Source organism: Rhinatrema bivittatum, chromosome 3 (assembly GCF_901001135.1).
Source record: "Rhinatrema bivittatum chromosome 3, aRhiBiv1.1, whole genome shotgun sequence".
Lineage (NCBI taxonomy): Eukaryota > Metazoa > Chordata > Amphibia > Gymnophiona > Rhinatrematidae > Rhinatrema > Rhinatrema bivittatum.
This window is the reverse complement of record NC_042617.1, coordinates 339,827,235-339,833,486: the sequence shown is the minus strand read 5'-3', so window position 1 is coordinate 339,833,486 and position 6,252 is coordinate 339,827,235.

The following is a 6,252-nucleotide window of genomic DNA, read 5'->3' as shown; positions in this document are numbered from 1 at the left end:
GTTTTTTTTATTTATATTCTGCTTTCTATTTTTTTTACAATGAGTATTGGGGCTGCTAGAATATATGGGAAAATGGTTAATACGAAATGCTAGAAGGGCAAGCAGTAGCACAGGCGGCATTCATGTGGATGGGTTTGTCTGACAGCCTGTGATGATAGAATTCATTCATACTCCAAGTTAGGTGATAGCTAAAAGTCTTGCTGGAAACATGGGTGCTCACGTTGCTGGGTTTTTCTGGCAGGCTACTATGCAGGATATCTAGGAAGCTCACTAATAATAGCAGCTATTGACATCAGGCTTTGATGATAGAATGGAACTAGCATCTGGGTCTATCTGGCAGGCTGCATGATTTGTAATAACTTGAAGCTCTAGAAGAAATGCAGACACTCGTACAGCCACATCTGTCTGGCCACCTACACAGGGGACACAGAGAGCTGGATGTCTGGGCAACAGCCATATTATTTATTCTTATATTTCTATTGTTTTCAATTGTATGCCTCCTACATCCATTTTTCCAAATTAGGCAACAATTAATAATATTGCTAACTATTCAGATTTTTTTTTTTAAATCTTCTTTCTAACACTTCAAAGCTGATTACATACAGAGGGCACACAATATGAGTTTGTACCTGAGGCAAACAGAGGGTAAAGTGACTTGCCCAAGGTCTCAAAGCATGGCAGTGGGATTTGAACTCTGGTTTGTAGCCTGCTGCTCTAACACTATGCTACTCCTCCTTCTACAGAGCTTTGTGGGTAGTTCTGGGAAAGGTGGATGCTGGAGGGAACCAAGTATATCTTTTGTTTGCTACTCTACCCATGATGGTGGAGTATAAAAGAGGAAGACAAGAAAAAAGATTGTCTTGAATAAGGAAAAATCTTGCAAGTGATTATACTGTGGCTGGCAGTTTGGTTGTATCTGTAGCAGTGAGGCCAGAATAGCTGGGTAGACTGGACTAGTAATTAGTGAAGTGCATTACTTTCAAACAAATGTTAAATCCACAACAAATATGCCCCATTTGTTTCATTCATGGACCTGGGAAACCAAACAGGTGCTTCCCATGAATGAAACATATGTCATTCATTCCATTTGGGTTTTTTTCGCCATGGAAAATAGTGGCTGCATTATAAAGAATAGAGCCTGTCTGAGGCAGGTCATGTAGGAGTTTCCATAGCAACTCCAGCCCTTGCCTATGACTCATGGGTGAGGTCAGAAAATAACCAGGATCTGTTGTCAAGGAAACCAGACTGACAATATAAGGGAATGTAATGTATCAAAGTGAAGCACTTTTCTTAATCAGCGAATCACTACTCTGGGGCTGATGCAATACAGTTTACTCAGCCGAGTGCACTGTTAACCTGCAGTCGAACGCGGGTAGAATAGGCGCTAATCAATCCCCTAATGCAGTAAGGGGATTAGCGCATATTCAATGTGTGTCCAACACGGAGTGAATCTAATAGCATTCATCACATGAAAATGCTTGTCAATAAGGCTATTAGGCATTCACTCCCGATGCAAAAAAAAAAATGTGTGTCTCGGACGCACATTTAACTGTCATCTATTAATGCCTGCCTGGAGCAAGAGTTAATAGCTGTGCGCATCAAAAACACGTACAGAAAAGCAGAAAAAACTGCTTTTCTGTACTGCCTCCGATTTAATATCGTTGTGATATAAGTAGAATGAAAAATAAAAGAAACAAAAAAAGTTAAAAAAAAAAAAATAGACAGTCAGGTTCAGGAAACGGACGCTCGACTGACAAGCGTTTGCTTCCTGAACCCTCGGCATCAGTTTTCCTTACCAGCGGACAGCTGAGTCACGAAAACTGATGCCAATAAACCCGGCATCAGTTTTCGTGACTGCCATCTGCTGGTAAGGAAAACCGATTCCGGGTCTATCGGCATTGGTTTTCGTGATGGTCAAATCACGAAAACCGATTGGGTTCTTATTAGCAAGGAGGCGCTAGGGTCACAGAAGCGACCCTAGCGCCTCCTTGCTAACGTGACTCCTGAATTTAAATATTGCATGGCGCTCTGCTGCTCTGTGCATGTGGCTTCTACGTGAATTTATTGCATCGGCCCCTCTGTGAATTATTCTTATAGTATGTGCAGCCTGTTTCAAACTGCATTTGAATCTTTCTTCTAAAGGAGACAATGCTTACTTAGCTGTTGAATTGAGCTCTGTTCCACAGTGTTTTGAATCAACAGTGTGCCCTTGTTTGACATTAGAAACATTCCATTATAATCCTTTTGGCTTCTGTTTTCATTTGCACAGGTTTTTAATTTTTATTTAATTTAACATCTCACTGTCGCTGCCACTGACCAAGGAAATTTTGTGTTTTCAAGTCTCCTCTCGATTACCTAAACAGTTGTTGCGGTGAAGCAGGCAGGGGAGGTCATAAGCCTGTCTTGCTCCAACCGTAACCATTGCGGCCTGATACTTCCAGCCATGGCATGTCATGCTCCATCATATCTACTGAGGCCTAACATATCCTGTGTGGCACCCCTACCAGGTCTGGCCTTGTAATACACTTGTAAAGAAAGCCATCCATACCCTTCAGTCCCTCCTACCTGGAGATTCTGATCTAATGACTCAGTGCTATTTAGCCCAGCCATTTTAAGACTCAGAGGTTCACTTAGAGAGAGCAGCTGCAAAGACAACATATATTTTTTCCATACTACAGCCTTGCCCAAAGGAGTTTTCTTTTAGAAGAGACACCTCACCTGCCAGAGGGTCCTTCTTATAATTTACAGTGAGATAGACTTTTAAAATCCTGATACCCCTTTGGTGCAAGGGGCTCTCTTCAGGGGACCAAAGACCTGTGAACCTACTCTGCTCCCTAATTAGGCAAGCACCAGTGCTGGATCCTGCTGCGAGAGACAATGAGGGCAGAGAAGCTATCCAGATTAAGACAAAGTATTTTTGGAACTAAAGAGTAGTGGGCAAGGTTTTTGGATCCCCACCCCTTCTCCACTGGGACTTCAGCGTAGGATTAATAGGCTGGTCCCCTAATTTTGCCACAAGAGAAATCACCAGAATTAACAGCTAAATGAAAGGAAAAGCAAGAGATGGAGATCCCATCTGGATTTCCCTCCAAAGGAAACAGGACAGGCTGGGTATCCACAGGAAAGACGATCTCTAAAGGTAGGAATTTTGAAAAGTAAAGGGGACCCCTTCACAAGGATTCCCACAGCACAGTCACTGGGAGAGTACGTGCATTTACAATCACCATAGGCTCTACCCAGAGGTCTGTAATAAGGACACCTACCGACACAAGAAAGAACCCTGTAACTGCTTATAATTTTAGACAATGGACTTGAATTTGACTTTAAGAATCAGTAAACTTTACTTTAAGACCCAGACCTGGTCCTATCTGAGTTACTGAAGCCTCTCACCTCATAGGAAGCACTTAAAATACAGGGCACACACTGGCAACCTTCTTTCATCATCTGGGCCATAAGCGAGAGATTCCCCCCATAAAAAGAGTCTGCCCCAAGGGACTAAGAGTCAGCATGGGAGTGAATGGTTAGCCAGAGAAGTCCCAGAAGATATAAATAAGGTTGTGTACCTTTGGGACATAACACACCCTGCTGAAGGTTACACCTGCATAAGTCTATCTTGCTCCAAAGATAAACACAGCGGCCCTACAGTGCGAGATGCAGAATGCCATGCTCTGACCATGACCACTGTGGCCTGCCATGCTCCACCATATCCAGTGAAATTTCTGATCTATTAGTTAAAATTTGTAACCTATCATTAAAATCATCCATTGTACCTGAAGACTGGAGGGTGGCCAATGTAACCCCAATATTTAAAAAGGGCTCCAGGGGCGATCCGCGTAACTATATGTTACAGCCCCGGCCATGCCCCGGGTCTACCACTTACCCCGAGGCCGGCCCAGGCCGCTGAGATGCCAACAAGGCCTGTCCTGGCCTCGACGGCAGCGCTCCATCGCATCTGGCCCCGCCCCCTAGGTGCACGCGCATGCAGGGGCTCAGAACTTAAAGGGGCCAGCGCAGGAAACTACAGGACTGCCTCCCGATGACGTCAGACGCCCCAGGCCTACTTATACCCTGCAGCTAGGCTCTTACCTTACCTTGCAGCGAGGTTCACTCTTGTTAGAGTCTCTAGTTGCCGTTCCTGGTTCCTGTCTGTCATCTGACTTCTGGCTTCCGACCCTGCTTCGTCCACTGACCCTGGCTTCAGCTTCCGCTCCTGGCTTTGTCTTTGGCATCTGACTTCTGGCTTTTGACCCTGCTTCGTCCACCGACCCTGGCTTTGTCTTCAGCATCTGACTTCTGGCTTCCGACCTTGGTTCGTTCCTGGACTCCTGCTTCAGCCCTCTTCTCTTCTTCAGGTGTCCTGCGTTTCACTCGCCTGGAGGTTTCGCCTAAGTCCCAGCGACTCGGGTCCTCACGGGCTCCTCCCGGGTGGACTGTGGACTTCCGAGGGTGAAGTCTCTTCTGATCTTTGGCCGCAGAGGATCATACCTAAGTCCAAGAGGTTCGGATCCCTACGGGCTCCTCCTGGGGGGATCTCGGGCTTCCAGTGGTGAAGCCTTCTCAGGAATACCTCTCCACCCCCGCCTCCCGGCTGCGACGCCCACTGTGGGCAGCCCGCAGTGCAACACCATCTGTCTCAGCCGGCCCAAGGGTCCACCGTCCTAACAGTTTGCAAGGCCATGAACCCAGCGGATGCCACGGGCTTGAAAGCCATTCCAAGTATTGCACAGAGGTTGCAACAACAGCAAATCTGCATTGACTCCCTGATGACGACCGTGCAGAGACTAGCTGACCGGATTGACGGAGCCACCGCACCCAGTCCCCCGGTACCTGTAGCTGTGACCGATGTCGGACCGACCACGCCCATACAATTGCCAGCACCCTCGCGGTACTCTGGGGATGAAAGTTATGCTGAAGATTCCTTAATCAATGTTTCATTCAGTTCAACCTGCTGACAGCTAAGTTTCCCACGGACCGGATCAAGACTAGCTACATTATTTCATTGTTGGATGGGAGATCACTGGCATGGGCCTCTTCACTATGGGAGCGTCAGGACCCCCGCCTAGCCAATCTGATGCAATTTGTCACCACCTTTCGACGGATCTTCGATGAGCCCTCCCGCGGGCCCACGGCCGCCTCAGAATTACTACAGCTGTGCCAGGGTAATCGACCCCTGACTGAGTATGCTGTAGAATTTCAGACACTTGCAGCAGAGTCGAACTGGGGGAATGACAGCCTGCACAGCATATTTCTGGAGGGTCTCTCCTCTTGACTTCAAGATGAGCTGGTGGCTAGGGATCTTCCGGACGACTTGAATAGTCTCATCGATTTGGCAGGCAGTGTGGACCGTCGTATCCAATGCCGGTTCTGGGAGAGGAGATCCGCTCAGAGACCCGGGAGCTCCGGAACCACACCTTCCCGGCCAGTGCACTCCCCTTCTGTCCCTCCGGGAAATCAAGAGGCAGAACCCATGCAGTTGGGCTGGGGCCCAATCTCTCAAGAAGAAAGGAGAAGACGTCGGGCTCAGGGTCTGTGCCTATACTGTGGTGGCAAGGGACACTTCCTTGCTCGGTGTGGCGAGTGTCCGGGAAATGCCAGGACCTAGGGATAGTCGGGGAGCTAACCCTAGGTAACACCACTTCCGCCTCCCCGTGTACCGTTCCAGTGACCATACTTCTTCCCGAAGGAAACTAGCCTTGATTGACTCCGGAGCCGGGGGCAATTTTATCCTCAAGGATTTAGTCCAACAACTCCAGATTGGGGTCCAACCCCAAAGACCTCCCGTCCGGGTGTCTTCCATTCATGGGACCCTCTTCCAGGGACTATCTCCACTTGTACCAAGCCCCTCACACTACACATGGGCCTCCTGCACATGGAGGAAATCTCATTCCTCATCTTGGAAAAATCTATGCATCTGGTCATCTTAGGACTACCATGGTTGCGGAAGCACTCCCCGGTAATCTGTTGGGATACTCTCCAGGTGGCGTCCTGGGGTTCATCGTGCTTCTACTCCTGTCTGACCACGGTTCCGTGACCTTCGATACCTCTCCTGACCGCTCCTTTAGTGCTGCCGCCCCACTATCAAGACTACCAAGATGTCTTCTCGAAGGAGAAAGCTGAGCTCCTCCCGGAGCACCGACCTTTTGACTGTGCTATAAACTTGATCCCGGTTACCACGTCGCCACGAGGGTGGGTGTACCCGTTGTCACTCCCAGAGACGCAAGCTATGTCCGCATATATCCAGAAGAACCTGGA